Raw genomic sequence first — 27,651 nt, 5'->3', positions numbered from 1 at the left:
CATAAGCTGCATGTTTTGTTGGTGGAAAGTTGAGTGGAAATTTTGTCTCTGTATTGTTGTTTCGCTGCCTTGATGACAGCGCAGATCATAGCTGTATTTCTTGAGGTCATGTTGATAACTGGCAATGTAAGCTCTGCTTCATGCGGTAAGTACTGCTCATACGGAACTGTTAATCCAGGGTTTCTGATTCGGGAAGACCCTGACTGATTCCTGGAGGACAACATCCTCGATGCACTTCCGGATGAAACTCGCGACCCATCCGTGAGCTCAGAGACATCTTCATCATGGAAGACATTCCAGTCAACGTCATCAAAGCAGTTCTGCAGCATGGAGGCCGACTGGTCGGACCAACAGTGGACAGGTTTAAATATGGCCACCTCTTCCTTCAGCTTTTGCCTGTACTTTGACCTGAAAAAAAATGGAGGAGTGAACTGATTTTCCAAATGGAGGGCGGAGGAGTGTTTTGGAAGTGTTGTGGAAGGAAAAACCTACCCAGTCAAATGTCAGAACTCTACACAGACTGTACTAGAGGTCAAGATGGAGCCCGAATTCTGTTGCAATGAGATAGCAGATCTACTTGCTCTGCACAGTACTGTCTCTCACTTGCATTGGGCCATACGGAAACAAGAACATTAGAAATAGGAGCAGGAGTCGGCTTTCTGGCCTGTCAAGCCTAATCTATCATTCAATAAGATCATGTCTCATCTGACCATGGACTCATCTCTATCTACCTGCATTTTCCCATAACTCTTAATTCCCCTACTATGCAAAAACCTATCCATCCTCATCTTAAATATCTTACTGAGGTAGCCTCCACTGTTCATTGGGCTGAGAACTCCACAGATTCACCACCATCTGGGAAAAAGTTTCTCCTCAGCTCTGTCCTAAATCTTCTCACCCGAATCTTGAGGCTAAGTCCCAGAGTTCTAGTCTCACCTATCAGTGGAAACAACTTTCCTGCCTCTACCTTACCTATTCCTGTCATAGTTTTACATGTTTGTATAAGATCTCCTCTCATTCTTCTGAAAAATTATCCACCTTGGAATAATTTATTTGATTCAGATTGGTCAAACATTATAAATTCTAGTAACTTTTTTTTAACAAAATATACTTTATTCAAAATAAAATTATTTACAATAAACCATTCAATGACCCTCAGTCCATTACAGACATTACCATTACATTCTGTACATTTCTACACTTTCAGCCACTCACTTGGCACTCTGTTGTTTCATCTCTGTTGTTACCCCTCAACAATGAGGGGTAAACTCCCCGCTACCCAACCCCTCCCACTCCCATGGGAGAAGAACCCTAAACTGTGGTCCTTCCCCACCAGGCCCTTGCGGTGGCTGCACCAAGTTTCAGTGCGTCCCTCAGCGCGTACTCCTGCACCCGAGAATGTGCCGGTCAGCAACAATCCCCCACGGACATCTCCATGTGCTGGTAGACCATCAAGATCCTAGTAACTTATATTATGGAAACCTCCAATAACTGTACGAAGTGGTCAATGGGGCAGCACAGTAACATAGTGGTGAGCACAGCACTTTACAGTACTGACGACCTGGGTTCATTTCCCGCCGTTGTCTGTCAGGAGTTTATACTTTCTCCCTGTGACCGCGTAGGTTTCCTCTGGGAGCTCTGGTTTCTTCCCACAGTTGAAAGACCTACCGGTTGATAGGTTAATTAGTCATTGTGAATTGTCCCATGATTGGACTAGGATTCAGCTAGGGATTGCTGGGCGCCATGGCATGAAGGATTGAAAGGACCTGTTAACCATATAACCATTTAACAATTACAGCACGTAAACAGGCCATCTTGGCCCTTCTAGTCCATGCCGAATGCTTATTCTCACCTAGTCCCACCAACCTGCACTCAGTTCATAACCCTCCATTCCTTTCCTGTCCATATATCTCACCAATTTTTTTTTAAATGACAAAATCGAACCTGCCTATACCACTTCTACTGGAAGCTCGTTCCACACAGCTACCACTCTCTGAGTAAAGAAGTTCCCCCTCGTGTTACCCCTAAACTTTTGCCCCTTAACTCTCAATTCATGTCCTCTTGTTTAAATCTCCCCTACTCTCAGTGGAAAAAGCCTATCCACATCAACTCTATCTATTTCCCTCATAATTTTAAATACCTCTATCAAGTCCCCCCTCAACCTTCTATGCTCCAAAAAATAAAGACCTAACTTGTTCAACCTTTCTCTGTAACTTAGGTGCTGAAACCCAGGTAACCTTCTAGTAAATCTCCTCTGTACTCTCCCTATTTTGTTGACATCTTTCCTATAATTCAGTGACCAGAACTGTACACAATAGTTCTGCGCTGTTTTTCAATAAATGATAAATAATAAAAAATACCCTTGAGACCGCTGTTTGAGTGGTTAGTGCAATACTTTATACTGCCATTCCTAAGATTGTGGTTTAATTTCTGCCGGTCTCTGTACATCTTCCCTGCCATTGCATGGGTTTCTTCTGAGTACTCTGGTTTCCTCCCATAGTGCAAAGACGAAAGTGTTAAGGTTGGTGAGTTGTCGGTATATATATTGGCATAGAGTCGAGGCTGCTGCCAACACACCCTCACTGACTTGATTTAATGCCAATGAACGTTTCAGAGTACATTTTGAAGCTTCAATGTACATGAGACAATCTCCTGTCAAATTCCTTCCTCTCCATCTCCTGACCTTTCCCACCCACCTGGCTTCCAGCTAGCCTCCTTCCCCTCCCCACACCGTTTTATTCAGCCATCTTTTCCCTTCTCTTCTCGGTCCGGTTGAAATGTCAATTGTTTACTCTTTGCCGTCAATGCTGCCTGACCTGCTGAGTTCCTCCAGCATTTTGTGTGTGCTGCTCTGTACTTCCAGCAACTTCAGACTTTAAGATTTATATATGGTTACGATATCAGTCTCAGTTAAGCTGAGATTTCAATCTTACATCTTAAAAGTGTTGTGTCAGCATGAACAGGACTTACTGTGGTCTCTAAAAGCAGAGTATTTATTTGTACAACTGAGTAACTGAGCTCTTCATTTCTCAGGTAAGGTCCACTGTCCAGGATAAATGGAGAACAAAGATCTCCCTCTTATTGCAAATGAGTACCAGGAGAACGGGTCAACGTTCGAAGAGTCAATTGATGAGTTTGTTGGAAGGAACCTCTCAAAGCTGAACCTCTGTGAAGAAAGTATGTACAATTTGTTTCAAATAATTTAAGTTCATTGTAAAATTCCATTGTTTTTATGGAGTTCAAAGTTGAATGTAAATTTATTATCGAAGTGCATATATGTTACCATATACAACCCTGAGATTCATTTTCTTGCAGGCATACTCAGCAAGTCCACAATAGAATAATGACCATAATAGAATAGATGAAACACTGCATCAACTGGGTGTTCAACCAGTGTGCAAAAGACACAAACTGTGCAAATACAAAATGATAATAATAATAATAATAATAATCAAGCAAAAATATCAAGAACATGAGAGTCTTTGAAAATGAGTCCAAAGGATGTGGGAACATTTCAACGATGAGGCAAATAAAGTTGAGTGAAGTATTCCCTTGGCTTCAAGATTGTTTCTGATTGTTGAGGGGTAGTAACTGTTCCTGAATCTAGTAGTGTAAGTCATGAGACTCATGTACCTTCTTCTTGATGGCAGCAGTGAGAAGAGAGTATGACCAGGGTGGGGGTGGGGTCTGTGATGATGGATGCGATTTTCCTGAGGCAGCACTCTGTGTAGATGTGATCAATAGTGGGAAGAACTTTAACTGTGATGGACTGGGCCATATCCACTATTCTTTTAAGGATTTTACATTCAAGGGCATTGATGTTTCCATCCCAGGTTGTGATGCATCCAGTCAATATGCTCTCCACCACACATCTATAGAAGTTTGTCAGAGTTTTAGATGCCATGCTGAATCTTCACAAACGCCTAAGGAAGTAGAGGTGGTATTCTGCGTTTTTTGTAATTACGCTTACTTGCTGAGCGCAGGTCAGATCTCTGAGATGACAACACCAAGGAATTTAAAGTTGCTGACCCTCTCTACCTCTGATCTCCTGATGAGGACTGGCTTATGGACCTCTGGTTTCCTTCCTCCTCCTGGTTAACATTAGACCATAAGACATATGAACTGAATGAGGCTATTTGGCCCATCAAGACAGCACTGCCATTCCAACATGGCTGATTTATTCTTCCTCTCAGCCCATTCTCTTGCCTTCTCCCCATAACCTTTGACTCAGTGACTAATCAAGAACCTATCAACCTCCGCTTTAGATATAACCAATGACCTGCCCTCCCTAACCATCTTTGGCAACGAATTCTGCGATTCTCCACCCTTTGGCTGAAAACACTAAAGCCGGAGATGATCTCTGAAAATGGGGTTGGATGAAAGAGTAGCTACCTTTATCCTTTGACTCACCACAGCCATGTCAAACGTTTCACATCCTGTAACTAATGAAGAAAGTTATGGTACATTCGGAGTGGCACAGCAGCATAAAGGTTAGTGTAAGGCTATTTCAGTGCCATTGCGACCTGGGTTCAATTCCTGCCACTGCTTGTAAGGAGTTTGTAATACCACATGGAGCACCTCTGGGTGCTCTGGCTTCCTCCCACGTTCCAAAGACATACAGGTTAGTAGGTTAATTGGTCCTGTTAGCGTAACTGGGTGGTTTGGGCCTGTACCAATTCATAGTGAGGTAGTATTCATGATGAAATCTGATGGCTGACGGCAAGAAATTGTCTCTAAAACATTGAGTGTCCATCTTCAGACCTCCTCCTCATTGTTGGTAGTAATGAGAAAAAGGTCCACTCAGTGTTTGATGAATAGCTTCTTCCCCTCTGCCGCCATGAACCCTTGAACAATACCTCACTACTTGGTCTCTTTTTGCACTTTTAAAAGATACTTCCTATTGCAACTTATAGGAATATTTTTATGCACCGCTGCCGCAAAACAATAAATTTCACAACATATGTTAGTGATAATAAACCTGATTCTGACAGTAAATAGTCAGGAATTCAAACTATGAATGTACATCCTTACTGAAAGATCATGGCTTTCTTACAGCTCTCTTCCAGAACACAACTCCCTCTGGAGATTTTTATGCACATTATAAACACACTATCAAAGGAGGTTCACGAAAATTATTCCAGGATAGAAAGGCTTATCATATGAGAAATGTTTGATGGCTCTGGGCCTGTACTCACTGGAATTCAAAAGAATGAGTTGTGACCTCATTGAACCTATTGAATGTTGAAAAGTCTCGATAGAGTGGATATGGAGAGGATGTTTCCTATAGTGGGGGAGTCTAAGAACAAAGGGCCCAGACTCGGAATGGAGGAACGTCCATTTAGCAAGGAAATGAGGAGAAATCTCTTTCGTCAGAGAGTGCTGTATCTGTGGAATTCATTGCCACAAGCAGCTGTGGAGGCCAAGTTTTTATGTATATTTAAGGCAGAACTTGATATTTTCTTGATTGGTCAGGGCATGAAGGGATACAGAGAGAAGGCAGGAGACTGGGGCTGAGAGGGAATTGGATCAGCCATGACAAAATGGCAGAGCAGACTTGATGGGCCAAATGGCCTAATTTTGCTCCCGTATCTTATGATCTTGTTATTGCAGTTCACTAAAGCAGTAATTATTGTCCATTAACTTTTGTTACATTTGACATGTGACACCATGTTGCAAGTTGAGCAGCTTGTTTACGCATCAGTCATTTGACTCTCCAGCAGGCGATGTGCCAATGTGCTTTGCTGAGCCAGATCCGGGACACCTTGGGAAACGGCAGTAAGGGGAGGCATTCCAATCTGTTCCAGCTTCCTCACTCTGAAACCCTGAAACAAGTTGTTCTGGCAGCATCTACGGAAAAAAGTACAGTCGGCAGGGTCTTGGCCCAAAACGTTGACTTTCCATAGGTGCTGCCTGGCCTGCTGAGCCCCTCCAGCGTTTTGTGTGTTGCTCGGATTTCCAGCATTTGCAGGTTTTCTCTTATTTGTAACATGTTGCTTATTTCATTTGAAAAATTGCTTTGAAGAGCCCATATTTACAGCTTAAAAGATATGCAGGGAAAAGGAAGTTTTGTTGGGAAATGATACATATGACATGTTAGGGTAAGAAAACTGTTGGCATACTATGTTGGCACCAGAAGCATGCCCACACTTGCAGGCTGACCCAGCAGATTGACAATAGACAATAGACAATAGGTGCAGAAGTAGACCATTCGGCCCTTTGAGCCTGCACCGCCATTTTGGGATCATGGCTGATCACCTACTATCAATACCCGGTTCCTGCCTTGTCCGCATATCCCTTGATTCCCCTGTCCATAAGATACCTATCTAGCTCCTTCTTGAAAGCATCCAGAGAATTGGCCTCCACTGCCTTCCGAGGCAGTGCATTCCAGACCCCCATAACTCTCTGGGAGAAGAAGTTTTTCCTTAACTCTGTCCTAAATGACCTACCCCTTATTCTCAAACCATGCCCTCTGGTACTGGACTGTCTCAGTATCTGGAACATATTTCCTGCCTCTATCTTGTCCAATCCCTTAATAATCTTATATGTTTCAATTGGATCCCCTCTCAATCTCCTTAATTCCAGCGTGTACAAGCCCAGTCTCTCTAACCTCCCTGCATAAGACAGTCCGGACATCCCAGGAATTAACCTTGTGAATCTACGCTGCACTTCCTCTACAGCCAGGATGTCCTTCCTTAAACCTGGAGACCAAAACTGTACACAATACTCCAGATGTGGTCTCACCAGGGCTCTGTACAAATGCAAAAGGATTTCCTTGCTCTTGTACTCAATTCCCCTTGTAATAAAGGCCAACATTCCATTAGCCTTCTTCACTGCCTGCTGCACTTGCTCATTCACCTTCAGTGACTGATGAACAAGGACTCCTAGATCTCTTTGTATTTCTCCCTTACCCAACTCTACACCGTTCAGATAATAATCTGCCTTCCTGTTCTTACTCCCAAAGTGGATAACCTCACACTTATTCACATTAAATGTCATCTGCCAAGTATCTGCCCACTCACCCAGCCTATCCAAGTCACCCTGAATTCTCCTAACATCCTCATCACATGTCACAATGCCACCCAGCTTAGTATCATCAGCAAATTTGCTGATGTTATTCTCAATGCCTTCATCTAAATCGTTGACATAAATTGTAAACAGCTGTGATCCCAATACTGAGCCCTGTGGCACCCCACTAGTCACCACCTGCCATTCCGAGAAACACCCATTCACCACTACCCTTTGCTTTCTATCTACCAACCTGTTTTCTATCCATGTCAATGCCTTCCCCCGATGCCCTGAGCTTTGATTTTACCCACCAATCTCCTATGTGGGACCTTATCAAATGCCTTCTGAAAATCGAGGTACACTACATCCACTGGATCTCCCCCGTCTAACTTCCTGGTTACATCCTCGAAAAACTCCAACAGATTAGTCAAGCATGATTTACCCTTGGTAAATCCATGCTGGCTTGGCCCAATCCTATCACTGCTATCTAGATATGCCATTATTTCATCCTTAATAATGGACTCTAGCGTCTTCCCCACCACCGATGTAAGGTTGACAGGTCGATAGTTCTCTGTTTTCTCCCTCCCCCTTTTCTTAAAAAGTGGGATAACATTAGCCATTCTCCAATCCTCAGGAACTGATCCTGAATCTAAGGAACATTGGAAAATGATTACCAATGCATCTGCAATTTCCAGGGCCACCTCCTTTAGTACCCTAGGATGCAGACCATCTGGACCTGGAGATTTGTCAGCCTTCAGTCCCATCAGTCTACTCATCACCATTTCCTTCCTAATGTCAATCTGTTTCATTTCCTCTGTTACCCTATGTCCTTGGCCCATCCATACATCTGGGAGATTGCTTGTGTCTTCCTTAGTGAAAACAGATCTAAAGTACTCATTAAATTCTTCTGCCATTTCTCTGTTTCCCATAACAATTTCACCCAATTCATTCTTCAAGGGCCCAACATTGTTCTTAGCTATCTTCTTTCTCTTCACATACCTAAAAAAGCTTTTGCTATCTTCCTTTATATTCCTGGCTAGCTTGCGTTCGTACCTCATTTTTTCTCCCCGCATTGCCTTTTTAGTTAAGTTCTGTTGTTCCTTAAAAACTTCCCAATCATCTGTCCTCCCACTCACCTTAGCTCTGTCATACTTCCTTTTTTTTAATGCTCTGACTTCCTTTGTCAACCACTGAGGCCCCTTTCCCCCCTTTGAATCCTTCCTTCTCTGGGGGATGAACTGATTTTGCACCTTGTGCATCATTCCCAAGAATATCTGCCATTACTGTTCCACTGTCTTTTCTGCTAGGATATCCGTCCAGTCAACTTTGGCCAGCTCCTCCCTCATGGCTCCATAGTTTCCCCTGTTCAACTGCAACACTGACACCTCCGAGCTGCCCTTATCCTTCTCAAATTGCAGATAAAAACTTATCATATTATGATCACTACCTCCTAATGGCTCCTTTACTGCAAGATCACTTATCAAATCCTGTTCATTACATAACACTAAATCCAGAATAGCCTTGTCTCTGGTCGGCTCTCGTACAAGCTGTTCCAAGAATGCATCCCGTAGGCACTCTACAAACTCCCTATCCTGGGGTCCAGCACCAACCTGATTCTCCCAGTTCACCTGCATGTTGAAATCCCCCATAACTACTGCGACATTACCTTTGCCACATGCCAATGTTAACTCCCTATTCAACTTGCACCCAATATCCATGCTACTGTTTGGTGACCTGTAGACAACACCCATTTGGGTCCTTTTGCCCTTACTGTTCCTCAGTTCTATCCACACAGACTCGACTTCTCCTGACCCTATGTCCCCCTCTTGCAAAGGACTGAATCTCATTCCTCACCAAAAGGGCCACCCCACCCCCTCTGCCTACATTTCTGTCCCTACGATAGCACGTATACCCTCGTACATTCATTTCCCAGGTCTGATCTCCCTGCAGCCATGTCTCCGTTAACCCAACAACATCATAGTTACCCATTCACACCTGAGCTTCAAGCTCATCCGCCTTATTTCTGACACTTCGTGCATTCTGATATAGAATTTTTAGCCCATTTCTCCTCTTTCTGTTTGAATTGCTGCCTATTGTGCTTAACCCAGCTCCCCGAACTCCCATCAGGCTATATGCCCCTAGAATTTTCTTGTCCTTCCTAAATTTACTTATTCTTTCAACACATATAACTTCATGTTCCATTGAGGCATGGAGTAATAGAAAAACTACAGCATGGAAATAGCAAACACGAGGAAATCTGCAGATGATGGAAATTCAAACAACAACACACACAAAATGCTGGTGGAACACAGCAGGCCAGGCAGCATCGATTGGAGAAGCGATGTCGACGTTTCAGGCCAAGACCCTTCAAAAGGACTAACCGAAAGGTAAGAGATTTGAAAGTAGATTTGAAACCATTCAGGGCCCCAGACAGTCCTTCCAGGTGAGGGAACACTTCACCTGTGAGTCGGCTGGTGTGGTATACTGTGTCCGGTGCTCCCAGTGTGGCCTTTTATATATTGGTGAGACCCGACGCAGACTGGGAGACCGTTTCGCTGAACACCTATGCTCGGTCCGCCAGAAAAAGCAGGATCTCCCAGTGGCCACACATTTTAATTCCACGTCCCATTCCCATTCTGATATGTCTATCCATGGCCTCCTCTACTGTCAAGATGAATCCACACTCAGGTTGGAGGAGCAACACCTTATATACCGGCTGGGTAGCCTCCAACCTGATGGCATGAATATTGACTTCTCTAACTTCCGTTAATGCCGCTCCTCCCCTTCTTACCCCATCCCTGACATATTTAGTTGTTTGCCTGTTCTCTATCTCCCTCTGGTGCTCCCCCCCCCTTTCTTTCTCCTGAGGCCTCCCGTCCCATGATCCTTTCCCTTCTCCAACTCTGTATCACTTTTGCCACTCACCTTTCCAGCTCTTAGCTTCATCCCATCCCCTCCGGTCTTCTCCTATCATTTTGCATTTCCCCCTCCCCCCACTACTTTCAAATCTCTTACTATCTTTCCTTTCGATTAGTCCTGACAAAGGGTCTCGGCCCGAAACGTCAACAGCGCTTCTCCCTATAGATGCTGCCTGGTCTGCTGTGTTCCACCAGCATTTTGTGTGTGTTGTAGCATTGAAATAGGACTTTTGGCCCATCTAGTCCAGCCAAACCGCTGCCAAGACCCATTGACCTGCACCCAGACTGGGTCACATGCTCGGACTGTGTTGGTCTTTGATGAAAATGGTGCACTGCGGGGGCAAAGTTCAAAGTAAGTTTATTATCAAAGTACATGTATGTCACCACCTGCTACCTTGAGATTCAAAAAAATACAAAAAAATTTATGAAGAACTATAAATATTAAAGACAATCAATGTGCAAAAGAAGATAAATTATGCATATTTTGATGTTTCAATGCCCATGTGATAAAATAAAGCTGACCTACTTGCTTACATACTACCCGTTACACCACCTGTGTTTAAGGCAGCAATGAAGGCCGTCCATCTTTAGCTGTCCTTGGCCATTTTCTCTATTGTGCCTCAGGTGTGGTTCAGGGTCCAGGAAGCTAATCTAACCAAATCCATATTTGATATATTTGAACATTACATAGAAATCTTCATTCTGAAGTGGAGAGGACTGTATGCCAGAGGTGTTTAAGTTCTGCTGTCTGTGGACAGAAATCTTGCTCTCAGTTGTGGTTCCAGGACATAGTTCAAAACAGCTTGGAACTCGGCCTATGTTTTCTTGGCTACGTGAAGCTACATCCTCATGAATAAATGTTTCTAACCTTCGCTGGACCAGCTCCCAGATAGATTTCTTCCCAAAAGGCTGATGTCCTCATGGAAAAAATTGTGCCATCACCAACACTTGGAGAGAGATGGTGCTGACTTGATTGGGAAGGGCTGTAATGCAAAGCGCCTCATTACTTATTGAGTTACCCAAAGTACTCCTTCATGCTGCCAGTAACATGTTAATCATAATCTTGATGGACACATAGATCTCAAAGCCAAAGTATATTTGTTATCATAGTATGTATTCTGTTACAATACACTACCTCGAGATTTATTTTCTTGCAGGCATTGCAGGAAACAAAGAAATACAACAGGATTTATGAGAAAATATACATTAACTAAAACTGACTGACGACCAAAGTGCAAAAATAGACAAATTGTGCAAATAATGATTATTGAAAACATAAGTTGTAGAGTCATTGAAAGTTAGTCTGTGGATTGTGAAGTCAGTTCAGATTTGTGGTGACTGAAGTTAACCACATTGGTTCAGGAGCCTGATGTTTAGAAACAGAGAAACATAGAAAATAGGTGCAGGAGTAGGCCATTCGGCCCTTCGTGCCTGTACCACCATTCAGTATGATTATGGCTGATCATCCAACTCAGAACCCTGTACCTGCTTTCTCTTCATACCCTTTCCATACCCCAAATAATGGTTGGGTAATAGTTGCTCCTGAAACTGGTGGTGTGGACCAAAGTCCCTGCATGGTGGTAGTGGTGAGAAGAGGACATGGCCTGGATGGTGGGGTCCTAGATGACGGATGCAGCTTTCTCATGGCAGTGCTCCCTGCAGATGTTCTCAATGCTGGGGAGGGCTTTTCTTGTGATGGACTGGGCTGCAACTGCCACTTTCTGTAGATTTTTCTGTTCTTCTAAGCCAGGCCTTATCGCCCAGTAGCACTCACATCAACAGTGATGAAATGTTTTGAGAGGTTGGTCATGACTAGACTGAACTCCTGCCTCAGCAAGGACCTGGACCCATTGCAATTTGCCTGTCGCTGCAATAGGTCAATGGCAGACAAAATCTCAATGACTCTCCACACGGCTTTAGACCACCTGGACAACACAAACACCTACGTCAGGATGCTGTTCATTGACTAAAGCCCAACATTTAATACTATTATTCCCACAATCCTGATTGAGAAGTTGCAGAACCTGGGCCTCTATACCTCCCTGTGCATCTGGATAGTCGACTTCCTAACCGAAAGACCACAATCTGTGCAGATTGGTAATAACATATTCACTCATTGATTATCAACATTAGCGTACCTCAGTGGTATGTGCTTAGCCCACTGCTCGACTCTCTGACTGTGTGGCTAGGCATAGCTCAAATACCATCTGTAAATTTGCTGATGATACAACCATTGATGGTAGAATCTCAGGTGATGACGAGAGAGCGTATAGGAGTGAGATATGCCAACTAGTGGAGTGGTGCTGAAGCAATGACCTGGCACTCAATGTCAGTAAGACAAAAGAGCCGATTGTGGACTTCAGGAAGGGTAAGACAAAGGAACAAGTACCAATCCTCATAGAGGGATCAGAAGTGGAGAGAGTCAGCAGCTTCAAGTTCCTGGGTGTCAAAACCTCTGAGGATCTAACCTGGTCCCAACATATAGATGTAGTTATAAAGTAAGCAAGACAGCAGCTATTCTTCATTAGGAGTTTGAAGAGATTTGACATGTCAACAGATACACTCAAAAACTTCTACAGATGTACCGTGGAGAGCATTCTGACAGGTTGAATCACTGTCTGGTATGGGGGTCTGCTGCACAGGACCAAAAGAAACTAAAGAGGGTTGTAAATCTAGTCAGCTCCATCTTGGGCACTAGCCTACAAGATGCCAGGGCATCTTCAGGGAGCAGTGTTGCAGAAAGGCAGCAGTTAACAAATTTCATGTCACATGCCGGTGACAATAAACTACGCACTATGACATTTCAACTTTGTCAGACTCTATGTTGTCTCATTCTGTTTCACACTCAGTAATTATGCATTTCCTTAGTTTTGAGTTTGAGATTTCGTATTCGGAAGTGCTTTTTATAGACAATAGACAATAAACAATAGACAGTAGGTGCAGGATTAGGCCATTTGGCCTGTCTAGCCAGCACTGCCATTCACTGTGATCATGGCTGATCATACACAATCAGTACCCCGGTCCTGCCCTCTCCCCATATCCTTTGACCCCGCTACCTAAAAGAGCTCTATCTAACTCTCTTGAATGCATCCAGAGACTTTGCCTCCACTGCCTTCTGGGGCAGAGCATTCCACATATCCACCACTCTCTGGGTGAAAATTTTTTTCTGCATCTCTGTTCTAAATGGCCTACCCCTTATTCTTAAACTGTGGCCTCTAGTTCTGGACTCACCCATCAGTGGGAACATGCTTCCTGCCTCCAGCATGTCCAATCCTTTAATAATCTTATATGTTTCAATCAGATCCCCTCTCATCCTTCTAAATTCCAGTGTATACAAGCCCAGTCGCTCCAATCTTTCAACATATGACAGTCCCGCCATTCCAGGAATTAACCTTGTGAACCTATGCTGCATTCCCCCAATAGCAAGAACGTCCTTCCTCAAATTTGGAGACCCAAACTGCACACAATACTCCAGGTGGGGTCTCACCAGGGCCCTGTACAGCTGCAGAAGGACCTCTTTACTCTTATACTTAATTCCTCTTGTTATAAAGGCCAGCATGCCATTAGCTTTCTTCACTGCCATGTCTCTTTGTCTGCCATGCACACTCTCTCTATGTGATCTTGTCTGTGACACTCTCTACAAACTTTTTCTTTGAACCAATGGGAAGATTTGCCACATCAGTGACATTTTTGGCTTTTTGCACCTTTCAGACACATTTTGTACATTTCACATTCCAACCTCCTTTTCTGGAGTTCTGATGCATCCTTTGCTGCAGTCTGTAAAGATACTGCAATGGTCAATGCCCATTCTAAAGTTAGGTCCTTTTCAGCCAGTAGCCTCATTTGTGTGCTTTGACTATGCATGCCACATATAGGCCTATGCCTTGATGCATCAGAAAATACAGCTTTAAAGTCACAGTATTGGGAAAGTTGGCGCAGTACTGCAATGTATTCAGAAATACTTTCATCCTTTGACTGGTTCCTTTAGTGAAATCTAAATCTCTCAGCTATTACCAGCAGTTTAGAGCTCAAGTGATTAGTAAAATAGTAACAATTTTGTCAAACATCTTGCTTGCTAGCTTTGCAGGGGTTACTAAGTTGCATAACAGACTGTACATTCTTGCACCCATTAAGCTGAGGAGTTTAGTCCTTTAGTCCATGTTGTTGGGGTTACAATACCACCCTCTCGATATATAACTCTCTATATATAGGATATATAACTCCCAGCCTTCATTAGCACTATCAAATTTGTGAACTTTCCTCGCTTTTTACTTTAAATTCAACACGTCTTTCACTGTTACTATGCTCTGAACTCACACATTTGTTAGTGTCCATGAAGGACGTCTCTGTATTGTTTAACTCTCGCTGTTCTATCCCGTAATCATGCCATAACTGTTGGTGCAGTTTGTGATATTTTCTGACATTCAGGTTCATACTCATCGCCAATTTGTTATGTCTGTGCACAACTACATATCAATTAAATAAAAACGTGCACGTGGGAGATGGCTTTAACTGCGTATTCACATTGCAGCTAGAGAGGGCAGATCAATGCGCTTACATAGACAACAGATCAATATGTAGTGCTAGGTGGGGGGTTAGTAATATGAAGAGGGCATGAGACCATAAGACTATAAGACATGGGGTAGAATTAGATTATTCAGTCCATCGAGTCTGCTCTGCCATTCCATCACGGCTGATCCCAGATCCCACTCAACCTCATGCACCTACCTTCCCACGATGTCCTTTGATGCCCTGACCGGTCAGGAAACTTCTGCATTAAATATATACATGGTCTTGGATTTGGCACGTTCTGGGTGATGGGAGTCCTGATTGGTATATGCTACCTTTTTAAGGAATCACCTTTCGAAGGTGTCCTGGATGCTGGGGAGACCAGTGTCCACAGTGGAGCCGGCTGAGTTTACAACTCTCTGCTGCTTTTACTGATCGCGTGCAGTGGAAGCTGAGTAGCTGGACCTCAAGGGTAGTAATCTTGGAATCGCTGCCTGGGACATGCAACAGTGAGGATAGGATTAGAATGAGGTAGCAGATAAATGTGTGGCTGAAGAACTGGAGCAGGGTGCAGACTTAATCGGGACCTCTTCTGGGGCAGGTGGGACCTGTACAAAAGGGACAGGTTGCACTTGAATCCAAGGGGGATCAATATTCTTGCGGGCAGATTTACTCGAGCTGTTGGGAGTCATTTAAACTAATATGGCAGGGGAATGGGAACCAGTATGATAGAGCTGAGGATGAGCCAGAAGGTTTACAATAGATGATGGGTGTAACATGAATGTAAGGAAGGACAAGCCAATGATTGGGTACAAATACAGACAGAGCAAAGAGTTAAGTTGTGCCACAGAGGCAAAGTTCAAAAGGGAAAAGAATGCAGGACTGAAGGTGCTGTATTTAAATGCACGTAGCTTTCAGAATAAGGTGGACAAACTTGTGATGTAATTAGAGATTGGTCATTATGACATTGTGGGCATCACAGAGTCGTGGCTGAAAGTTGGCCATAGCTGGGAGTTTAACATCAAATGATATACTTTGTATCACAAGGACAGACAGGAGGGCACAGGCAGTGGTGTGGCTCTGTTGGGAAGAAATGGAATTGCATCTTTAGAAAGAGGTGACATAGGGTCAGAGAAAGTTGAATCTTTGTGGGTGGAGTTAAGAAACTGCAAGGGTAAGAAAATCCATTAAGGGACTCATATATCGGCCTTCAAGTAGTAGCCAAGGTGTGGAGTTGAGGTTGCAAAGGGAGCTGGAAAAGGCATGTAACAAGGGTAATTTCACAATTGTAATGGCGACTTCAATATGCAAGGGAATTGGGAAAATCAGGTTGGTGTCATTTAACATAGAACATAGACTTCTGCAGCATATTACAGGCCCCCTAACTCTTGAGCCTCTATGACTATTGCTCCGTCTGACTTCACCATACCTCGTGGCTCAGAGCTGACCACAGTGCTATCGGTCTGGCTGCTGCTGCCTTGCCCCCCCTCAGCCCTCAGCAGCATCCAAAGGGTATACCTGTGCTGAGGGGAATGGCAACAGAGGCCCCTGCACTGAATTCTTTCATCCATCTACTCCCCGAATTCTGCACTCTGGCTGTAACCACCTGCTCAAAAGTCTATCAATCGTCGGATGATCCTTAATTCATCCAAATTGTAGCTCCAGCTCCTTAATGTGGTCTTTCAGAAGCTGGAGTTGGCTGCACTTCCCACAGATGTAGTCATCAGGGAGACTATCAGGTTCCATGAATTCCCACATCCTACAGGAGGAGCATTCCACTGTCATATCTGCCATCCTGCCTGCACTGTACAACCAAGACCAAGTCAACAATAATGTAAGGAAAAACTAACCCTTCTAACCTTTTCTTTGGCCTCAGCCTCTTCTTGTTGAAGCCTCTTGAGTCAAAGTCTGACACCCCTACTCGCACCACTGGCCTACTCCCAAAAATAGCCACCCCGCTTGTCCTTTCTGTACTTTAATTAAATTCTCAGTGCTCTGCTCCCTCCACTGATTGAGCCTCCAGAATATCAGAACGCCCGCGAAGATCTTCTTTTGTACAAGCTTTGCCAACCTGCGAGGTATTAGATTGCATGAGAGAGAATTTGTTGGATGTCTATGAAATGGCTTTTTAGAGCAGCTTGTGCGTGAACCTACTCGGGGAAGACTGGGTGTTGTGTAATAACCCGGATCTTATTAGGGAGCTTAATGTAATAATGGAATAAAGGAAATTACATGAGAAAGGATCCTGCTCAAGTGGATTGGAGGAGGATACTGGTGGGGATGACGGTAGAGCAGAGATGGCTGAAGTTTCTGGAAAAAGTTCACAAGACGCAGGATAGATATGTCCCACAGAGGAAGAAGTTCTCAAATGGCTGGGGTAGGCAACCGTGGCTGACAGAGGAAGTTAAAGAATGCATAAAAGACAAGGAGATGGCATATGAGGTAACAAAAGTGAGTGGGAAGTTGGATGATTGCCAAGCTTTTAAAATCCAAATGAAAGGCAACTAAAAAAGCTACAAAAAGGGAAAAGATGAAATGTGAAGGCAGACTAGCCAATAATATAAAGCAGGATAATAAAAGTTTTTTCCTGTTATAGAAAGAGTAAAGGGAGGTGAGAGTTGATATTGGACCACTGATGCTTGTGAGGTAGTAATAGGGGCAAAGAAATGGTAAATTAACTTAATGGGTACTTTGCAACAGTTTTCATCATGGAAGACATTAGTAGTGTGCCAGATGTCCATGAGTGTCAGGGAACCGGAGTGAGTGCCATTGCTATTACAAAGGAAAAATGTGAGGCAAGGTGGATAAGTCACCTGGACCAGCAGGACATCCCAGAGTCCTGAGAGACGTTGCTGAAGAGATAACGGATGCATTGGTCATGATCTTTTAAGAATCACTTAATTTTGGCATGGTCCCAGAGGAATGGAAAATTGCAAATGTCACTCCATTCTTTAAGAAGGGAAGAAGGCGAAAGGAAGGAAATTATAAACCATTTAGTGGTTGGGAAAGTGTTGCAGTCTATTATTAAAGCTAAGGTTTTGCAGACCAATGATAAAAATAAGTCAAAGTCAGCATGGTTTCTGTAAAGGAAAATCTTGCCTAACAAATCTGTTAGGGCTCTTTGAGAAAGTAGCAAGCAGGGTGGACAAAAGGGAGTCAGTGGATGTCATTTACTTGGATTTTCAGAAGGCATTTGATAACATACCACACATTAGGCTGCTTAACAAGATGAGATCATATGACGTTACAGGAAAGATACTGGCATGGATAATAGAATGGCTGACAGGCAGGAGGCAGCAAATGGGAATAAAGGGGGCCTTTTCTGATTGGCTGCCATGACTGGTGGTGTTCCTCAGGGGTCAGTACTGGGACCGGTACTTTTCACGTTGTTTGTCAGTGATTTGGATAATGGAATTGATGGCTTTGTGGCAAAGTTTGCAGATGACTTGAAGATAGATGGAGGGGTAGTTAGTGCTGAGGAAGCAATGTGATTGCAGCGGGACTTAGAATTGGAAGAATCGGCAATAAAGTGGCAGATGGAATGCAGTGTTGGGAAATGTATGATAACGCATTTGGTAACAGGAACAATAGTGTGGACTATTATCTAAATGAGGAGAAGGTTCAAACATCAGAGGTGCAGAGGGACTTAGGAATCCTCATGCAAGACTCCCAGAAGGTTAATTTACAGGTTGAGTCTGTGGTAAAGAAGGAAAATGAACTGTTGGCATTTATTTCCAAAGAAAAAGAATATAAAAGCAAGGAGATAATGCTGAGGCTTTATAAGACACTAGTCAGGCCGCACTTGAAGTATTATCAAGAGTTTTGGGGCCCATATTTCAGAAAGGATGTGATGTCATTGGAGAGAGTCCAGAGGAGTTTCATGAGGATGATTCAGGAAATGAAGGGGTTGACATTTGAGAAGCATTTGACAACTTTGGGCCCATACTCACTGGAATTTAGAAGAATGCGGGGTTAAGTCATTGAAACCTACCAGATGTTAAAAGGACTAGGGTGGATGTGAAGAGGATGTTTCCTATGGTGGGGGTATCCAGAACTAGAGGGGGCACAGCCACAAAATTAAGGGAGTGACCTTTTAGAACAGAGATAAGGAGAAATATTTTTAGCCAGAGAGTAATGAATTATGGAATGCTCTGCCACAAACTGTGGTGGAAGCCAAGCCCTTGGGTTTATTTAAGGCAGAAGTTGATCATAGAACCATAGAACTATAGAACATTACAGCACAGAAACAGCCCTTTTGGCCCTTCTTGGCTGTGCCGAACCATTTTTCTGCCTAGTCCCACTGACCTGCACCTGGACCATATCCCTCCATACCCCTCTCATCCATGTACCTGTCCAAGTTTTTCTTAAATGTTAAAAGTGAGCCCGCATTTACCACTTCATCTGGCAGCTCATTCCACACTCCCACCACTCTCTGTGTGAAGAAGCTCCCCCCAATGTTCCCTTTAAACTTTTCCCCCTTCACCCTTAACCCATGTCCTCTGGTTTTTTCTCCCCTGGCCTCAGTGGAAAAAACCTGCTTGCATTCACTCTATCTATACCCATCATAATATTATATACTATCAAATCTCCCCTCATTCTTCTACACTCCAAGGAATAAAGTCCTAACCTATTCAACCTTTCTCTGTAACTCAGTTTCTCAAGTCCCAGCAACATCCTTGTAAACCTTCTCTGCACTCTTTCAACCTTATTAATATCCTTCCTGTAATTCAGTGACCAAAACTGCACACAATCATTTCCTGATTGGTCAGGGTATTTAAGGACATGGCGAGAAGGCAAGTGTATGGGGTTGAGTGAGATCTGGGATCAGCCATGATGAAATGGTGGAGCAGACTCGATGGGCTAAATGGTCTAATTCTGCCCTTATATCTTATGGTCTTATGGCCGCTCTATACAAGACAGTGCTGCAGCTGGTTAGAATGCTCTCCACAGTACATCTGTAGAAATTTGCTGGAGTCTTTGGTGACAAACCAAATCTCCTCAAGCCGCTAATTAAATTATAGCCTTCTTGGTAACACAGACAAAATGCTGATGGAATTCAGCAGGCCAGGCAGCATCCAGGAAAAGAGTATAGTTGACTTTTTGCCCAAAATGTCAATTGCAGTCCTGCCAAGGGGTTTTGGCCTGAAACATCAACTGTACTCTTTTCCTAGGTGCTGCCTGTCTGCTGAGTTCCTCCAGCATTTTTGTGTGTGTTGCTCAGATTTCCAGCATCTGCAGATTTACTCTTGTTTGCCTTCTTGGTAATTGCATCAATATGTTAGGCCCAGGAAAGATCCTTAGAGATGTCTCATAGCAGTGAGTCACAGATATAGGCTGATAATAATCCCACTGTTAATAGTCATGTATCATACAAACTCATGTTATCAAGTAATTCTGTGGCCAGTGAGAACAGAATTGTAGAGGTTGCTTCCGTTCAATAAATACGCATGAAATGAAATCGACTGAATTTGCTGATGCTTCCTGCCTGAAACTCAGGGCTTTTGACAGCTGCCAGCAGGGTATTGCAGATATGAAATGTTGATGGAACAGCCTTGTGGTTCAAAGGTTCAAAAGTTTTTAAAGTTTATTTTAATATCAGAGAACGTATACAGTATACAACCTGAAATTCTTACTTTTCACAGGCAAAACAAGAATCACATAGACTGAGTGATAGAAACATTGAAATCCCCAAAGCCTTCTCCCTTCACACACAGTTCAAAGTTCAAAGTAAATTTATTATCAAAGTACAACCCTGAGATACATTTTCTTGCAGGCATTCACAGTAAATATAAAGAAGTACAATAGCATCAATGAGCTAATTATAGAAGGCATGGTGCTTCCACCAAGCATTCTTCTTGTTAACTTTCACGGTCTGTGTTAGGTGTAGTGGAGAACTTTGCTTCATTTTGATGCGGTGGTGTTAAAGCAGACAGTTTTATTTCATGACTTGGCACACATCTCTGTTCATTAACAGCTGTACAGTTGTGCTAAATAGCTGTAGAACAGAGAAAGAAGTATTGCTATTTTCATATGTCACAAGCAGGACTTACCACGTGGCCAAACATTTTAATTCTGATTCCCATTCCTGTTCTGACGCGTCATCCATAGTCTCTTCTTGTACCAAGATGAGGCCACCTTTAGGGTGGAAGAGCAATACCTTTTATTCCGTCTGCATTTTGTGTCTGTTGCTTTGGATTTCCAGCAACTGCAGACTTTCTTATGTTAGTATCAGTTACCTGCTTAGTCTCCTCCCCCCAAGTCAGGGTCTCGTGAAGTCATGGGAGCAGGTGGTGGATGGTCATTTGCAGGTCACAAGTCGTGGTTATGTGTCCACTGATGCCAGGCAGACAATCTCTGAAGAGTATTGATAATGGCTGGGGTCCCCATCTTGTAAAGACACTGCCCAGAAGAAAGCAATGGCAGACCACTTCTGTAGAAAATTTGCCAAGAACAATCATGTTTATGGAAAGGCCATGATCCTCCACATCATATGACATGGAGCATAATGAAGAAATATCAATTAAAAACAAGGAGTAGAACTGAACTTCTACCAGAACTTGTCTTTTAATTTTAGGTCAGCAACCCCATGCAAATGACTGGGTTAGCCCTTCACACGTAGCTATGTCCTCTGAAATGAAAACACCAAGGAATTTAAAGCTGCTGACCCTCTCCACCTCTGATCTCTTGATGAGGACTGGCTCATGGACCTCCAATTTCCCCCTTAGTTCCTTTCTCTTGCTGATATTGAGTGGGAGGTTGTTGTGTGGCACCATTCAGCCAGATTTTCAATCTCTCTCCGATGTACAGATTTGTCACCACCTTTGATTCAGCTAGTGACAGTGGTGTCGTCAGCAGCAGAGAATGGGATTTAGAGGAATAATGAATAAGTCATGATGGTATGGAATGACTGAATGGTCTAACTCTGCTTCTATATCTATGGTTTCATGTTATAAGAGGATGTTTTGCTTATTAAATAATCAACTCGTTTTTTTTATAGAATCTCAGAAAACTAAAACATTGAAATCATTGGGAATAAGAGCCATAATTTGGTCATTCTTACATTCAACACCAAATTCAGAAGAAATGACTACACTCAGAATGTTGCTCTTTATTTCTAGATAATAATAGCTTTGAAAATTGACTTTAATGTAGAAACACATTACCATTGTTAACAGGATTTGTGTATTATTCTTAACAACGCTTACAGTGTTGGAAGAGAGATCAGGAAATGTCTAACTACACACTTTTATTCTTTTTAGGGCCAACTGGGAGAAGAAGGGTTCCCAGCAACCTCTGCAACCACTGGAGTTCAATGGGAGGAATCAGATGTGCGATAGCTATCCTATATCTTCTTGTTTTCCTCATTTGCATTGGAATTATCATTGTTGCAGGTAACATGCCTTCTCTTGATCAATACCCTTTCCTGAGGTGTGTACTGCATACTTGTTAAAATCTCTGTTAGTTCATCACATCATTGTGTGCCGTGCCATACGATGAGGGCAACCATAGCCTCATGACCATGATTGTTCTTGGCAAAATTTTCTGCAAAAGTGGTTTGCCATTGCTGCCTTTTGGACAGCGTCGTTGCAAGATGGGTGATCCCACCCATCATCAATACTCCTCTGAGACTGTCTGCCTGGCATCAGTGCTCGCATCAGGACTTCTGATTTTCTCATATGACCCGCTCCCGGGGCTTTACATGACCCTGATCAGTGGCCTAAGTGAGTACTGCATCTTGCCCAAGGGTGACCTGCAGGCTATCAGAGGGAATCAGTGCCTTACACCCTTTGGTAGAGACGTATTTCCACCCCGCCACGCTGTTAACTATCTCAGCCAAAACAAAATGTTTTTCGCAACTGTTGAGGCAACGTGAGATGCCTTAAAGTAACAAGAAGTAAGCCTGAGAATTATTTCTAAATAAAACAAGAAAGGCTTTATTTTTAAACCATGAGATGATGTTTTATTTTTTTAAAAGATAAAGGTAATGCTATATCATACAACCATAAAAATATATGTTGTTGTTTGTTTCATGAACAATCTGGTAGAGTGTTTGCCTCTACCAGCATACCAGGCAACACATCTCAGGGATCCACCACTCTTTGAGTAAAAACTTACCCCTCTCATCCCCCTTGAACCTACCCCCCTCTCACCTTCAATGCATGCCCTCCAGTATTAGATATTTTACCCTGGGGAAAAAAAACTCCTTGTCCACTCTATCCGTGCTTCTCATAATCTTGTAATCATCTGTCAGATCTCCCCTCAGTCTCCAGAGCTCCATAGAAAACAGCCCAGGTTTATTGAGCCTCTCGTGATAGCACCTGCCCTCTAAACCAGGCAGCATTTGTGAACCTCTTCTGCACTCTCTCCAAAGCCTCAATATCCTTCCTATAGTGGGGCAACCAGAACTACATGCAATACTCCAGATGTGGCCTAACCAGAGTTTTATAAAGTTACAACATAACCTCCTGACTTATAAACTCAGTGCCCCAATTAATGAAAACAAGCTTTCCGTAAGCTTTCTAAACCACCTTATCGATCTCTTCAGACACTTTCAAGAAGCTATGGGCTTGGATCCCAAGACTTATCTGCTCAGCATCACCGTTAAGGACTTCTATATAATGTTACTATAATTTTGAAATTATTTTTATATAATTTTGAAATTTAAAGTATGTGACTTTTCAATTTTCATTCTAAATGGTCAAAGTATGTATATGATAAAAAAAACATTTAAAGTACCGCACAGTTTTCAGGTCATGTACAAATTTCCTGCACAGAGCAATGGTTGGTCTGCACAGCTGTAAAAAAAAATTAGAGGGAAGATTGGCTGGGAATCTGCTAGGAAACACATTGAAATTAGAATTGCATTCAACCTACAACCCCAAGATTGCATGATAATGAAATATTAGGGTCTGTAGACACTTTTAAAATTTCTAAGAGATTGCAGGTCAGTGGGTTTAGGCAGAAAAATGACTCGGCACAGCCAAATAGGGCCAAAAGGCCTGTTTTCTGTGCTATAATGTTCTGTGGTTCTATTACTATAAATTTAAAAAATCTTTTAAATTCTTTTAATGAAAATAAAGCACTTTACTTCATTGTAAGATTGTTTCTCCAGTTAGCATTGCCCACCTATGAAAACACATACTGCTTCAATAGAAGTGGAACCTTTGTTCTAGTTCCACTTGTGACTTTGATAATTGACACAGAAACCAAAGAAGAGGATTACAGTTGTGCTAGAAATTTGGTGAACCCTGTAGAATTTTCTCTATTTCTGAATAAATATGACCTAAAGTGTGATCAGATCTTCTTGCAAAAATTAGATAGAGAGAATCCAATTAAATAAATAACACATAAAAATATTTGTTAATTTATTTATGGAGAAAAATTATCCAATATTACATGTATTTATTGGAAAAAGTATGTGAACCTTTGCTTTCAGTAACTGCTGTGACCTGCGCCCCCCCCCCCCCCACCCAGCACATTGGCTTGGAGGAATTTTAGGCCATTCCTCCTTACAAAACTGCTTCAGCTCTGGGATGTTGGTGAATCGTTTGCATAAGCTGCTGGCTTCAGGTCCTTCCACAGTCCTCTATAGGATTCAGGTCAGGACTTTGATTCGGCCATTCCAAAACACAAATTTTCTTCTTTTTAACCCATTCTGTTGTTGATTTACTCTTGTCTTTTGGAACATTGTCTTGTTGCATGATACAGCTTCTACTAAGCTGCAGTGTATGGACTGCTACCCTGACATTCTCCTGGAAAACGTTTCAAAGGTACATTTAATGTCAGAGAAATTTATACAATATACATCCTGAATTTTTTTTTTACTTCACAACCATCCACAAAACAGAGAAGAGGCCCAAAGAATGAATGACAGTTAAATGTTAGAACCCCAAAGCCCCACCCCCCCCAGTTCTCCCTCCCACGCAAAAGCAGCAGCAAAGCAATGACCCTACTCCCCCACCAGCAAAAAAGCATCAGCAACCCCCTCCCCACCGAGCACTCAAGCATGCAGCAAAGCATTAATGAAGACACAGATTTGCAGTTCCCGGAAGACTACTCGCTCACCGAGTACTCAATATACCACAGGCTCTCTGTCTCCCTAATAGGGGAAGAGAGGTGTCTCCGTTTCACAGCGAGAGGGGAGGCATGACCAACAACTCACTGATTTACAATGTTAAAAGTTCGTTGTGTCACTTTTTCTGAGCTCTGTGCCCAAAGGATTTGGTTGGGTCTCTGGGCACACAGCCAGAGATCTTCCGTCTCCCAAAACACGCGTATCTCCTGCAGAGGCACCAATCTTGAGTTCGTCTGCCTCGAAACCTCAAAACTCCAAAGGCAAGCAAATCTTCTGGGCTGGATCCTTGGTATATCGAATAGCAGGCAGTTGTGAGACCCTGAGAACAGGTCTCATTCTTGCAAAGAACTGAAGTTAGGTGTAACTCCAGGTCAGGGTCTTCAAAAGAACTATGAAAGGGGAAAACAGAGATATTAAAGATAGAAATAGAGCTGTTCTGATTCAGATTCATTTTATTGTCATTTAGAAACCACAAACGCAATGCAGTTAAAAAATGAGACAACGCTCCTCCAGAATGATATCATAAAAGCACATGACAAAACAGACTACACCAGAAAATCCACATTACGTTTGACAATCCCCAATCCAGAGTCCAGAGAGGCTGCTGCGTATTAATATCGCGCTACCGTCTAGCACGTTCCCCAGAAAGGAGCTCCAAATCCACCAGACAAAACAGGACCAAAAACTAAAGCAACAAGACCTGCACAAAACCACATAGTTACAACATGTAGTTACAACAGTGCAAACAATAGCATAATTGATAAAAAACAGACCAAAGATGCAAGCAAAGGAGTCACCATTAGGTGCCATTGTCTCCGAAGCTCCTGTTAATACGATTTTGAATTATTGTTCCTTCAACAATTGCAAACTGTCCAGGCCCTGAGGCAGCAAAGCAGCTTCAAACCATGATGCTCCTTCCACAATGCTTCACAGTTGGGATGAGGTTTTGGTGTTGGTGTGCAGTGCCCTTTCCCTCCAAATATAACAAAGTGCATTTCAGCTAAAAATTTTAACTTTTGTCTCATCTGTCCACAGAACATTGTCCTAGAGGCATTGCAGAACTTCCAAGTGGTATTTTGCAAACTTGGGATGTGCAACAATGTTTTTTTGGAGAACAGTGGTTCTTCCATGGTATCCCTCCATGAACACCATTCTTGTTCAGTGTTTCTGTTACAGTAAGCACATGAACTGAGACTTTAGCAAGTTCTAGAGATTTCTGCAGGTCTTTTGCTGTTATCGCTGGGTTCTTCTTCACCTCCTTCAGCGTTGCATGTTGTGCTCTTGGTGTGATCTTTGCAGGATGCCCACTCCAAGGGAGAGTAGCAACAGTACTGAATTTCCTCCATTTGTAGACAACTTCTCTTTCTGTGGACTGATGAACACTCAGGTCTTTAGAAATACTTTGGTAGCCTTTTCCAGCTTCATGCAGCTCTACAGTTCTTCTAAGGTTCTCTGAAAGTTTTGATTGAGGCATGGTGCACGTAAGTAGATCTTCCTTGAAAAGAGCAGACTCTGTCAATAACCTGAATTAGTGCATCTTTTTTATAGGGCAGGGCACCTCTACAACCCAATCTCATCTCATTGACTGCAACACCTGATTCCAAATAGCTTTTGTAGAAGGCATTACCCCAGAGATTAACATACTTTTTCCAACAAATACATGTAACATTGGATTTTTCACAAATAAAGAACAAGTAATGAAGTAATTAATTTCACAAATAATGAACATTTTAAATAAATGAACAGGTGTAATGTTTTCTGTGTTATTTATTTAATTGGGTTCTCCTTATCTAGTTTTAGGACTTGCATGAAGATCTGATCACATTTTAGGTCATATTTATGCAGAAATAGAGACAATTCTACAGGGTTCGCAAACATTCTAGCACCACTCTATCAATTCTTCACTTATATTTATCGGAGGTATAATTATTTGGTGAAGGAATGGGGTAATGGAGCTGGAGTCGGCCACCATGATGTTAACTCTGCTCCTGTTCACAGTTTGAAATGGCAGGAAATCAAACTGAGCAGGATATCCTGTACTTTGAACGTGCAGAAAATGTGTTAAAGAGATGGATTGTCTAACCTGACCGCAGGAGTTGTTTCTGTGTCTGCCTGTACTTACTGTGGCTTCAGGTTGGTTGGCAAGTCAGCCACTGAGGTCTTTGAGGCGTACTCAATAAATCTATAGAATAATAACCATATCAGAAACAATGAAAGACCACCTAACTTGCCATTTAACTAGGCTGCAAAAGGCAACAAACTGTGCAAAATAACAAGAAAGAAATAATAGTAATACATAAATAGGCAGTAAATTTCAAGAACATGAGATGAAGCGTTCTTGAAAGTGAATCCATAGGATGTAGAAACAGTTCAATGTTAGGATGAGTGAAGTTATCCCCAATGGTTCAACAGCCCCATGGTTGAGGGGTAATAACTGTTCCTGAACTTGGTGGTGTGAGTCCTGAGGCTCCTGTATCTTCTTCCTGATGGTTGAGGGGTAGTAACACAACAGCAAGTAGCAAGCAAAAGTGAAAAGAGAACCTGTGTTCTCTCTTGATTTTGCACACCAGGTAAGGTTGGTTAGGAAAGGGAGTATTTGTTCTGCTAAGAACAGTTCGCAAACAATAAGAACAGCCTTGACCATCCTCCCAGCTGAGGCAAGACTTCACCTGTGAGTCTGTCGGGGTCACCTACTGTATCTGGTGCTCCCGCTGTGATCTCCTCTACGATGATGAGACCCAATGTAGATTGAGAAATTGCTTTGTTAAGTACATTAACTTTATCCACAACAGAGACGAGTGGCCAGCTTTTTTAATTCCACTGCCCATTCCTACAGCTTCCTCTACAGCCATGACGAGGCCACTCTCAGGTTCGAGATACCACACCTCATATTGCGTCTAGGTAACCTCCAACCCTACAGCATGATCGTCACTTTCTCCAACTCCTGGTAATTTCTAGCACTTCTCATTTCTTTTTTTTTGCCTTTCCCCGTTCTGGCTCCCCTCTTACCCTTCTCTTCTTCTCATCTGCCATCACCTCTGTCTTCCTTCCCTTTTTCCCACCTGCAACTCTCCTCGCCAATCACTTCCCAGCTTCTCACTTCATTACCCTTTCCCCCTTCCTATCACCTTCTAGCTTGTACTA

This window comes from Hypanus sabinus, chromosome 10 (genome assembly GCF_030144855.1).
Source record: "Hypanus sabinus isolate sHypSab1 chromosome 10, sHypSab1.hap1, whole genome shotgun sequence".
NCBI classification, from domain to species: domain Eukaryota; kingdom Metazoa; phylum Chordata; class Chondrichthyes; order Myliobatiformes; family Dasyatidae; genus Hypanus; species Hypanus sabinus.
This window is presented reverse-complemented; position numbering follows the sequence as displayed.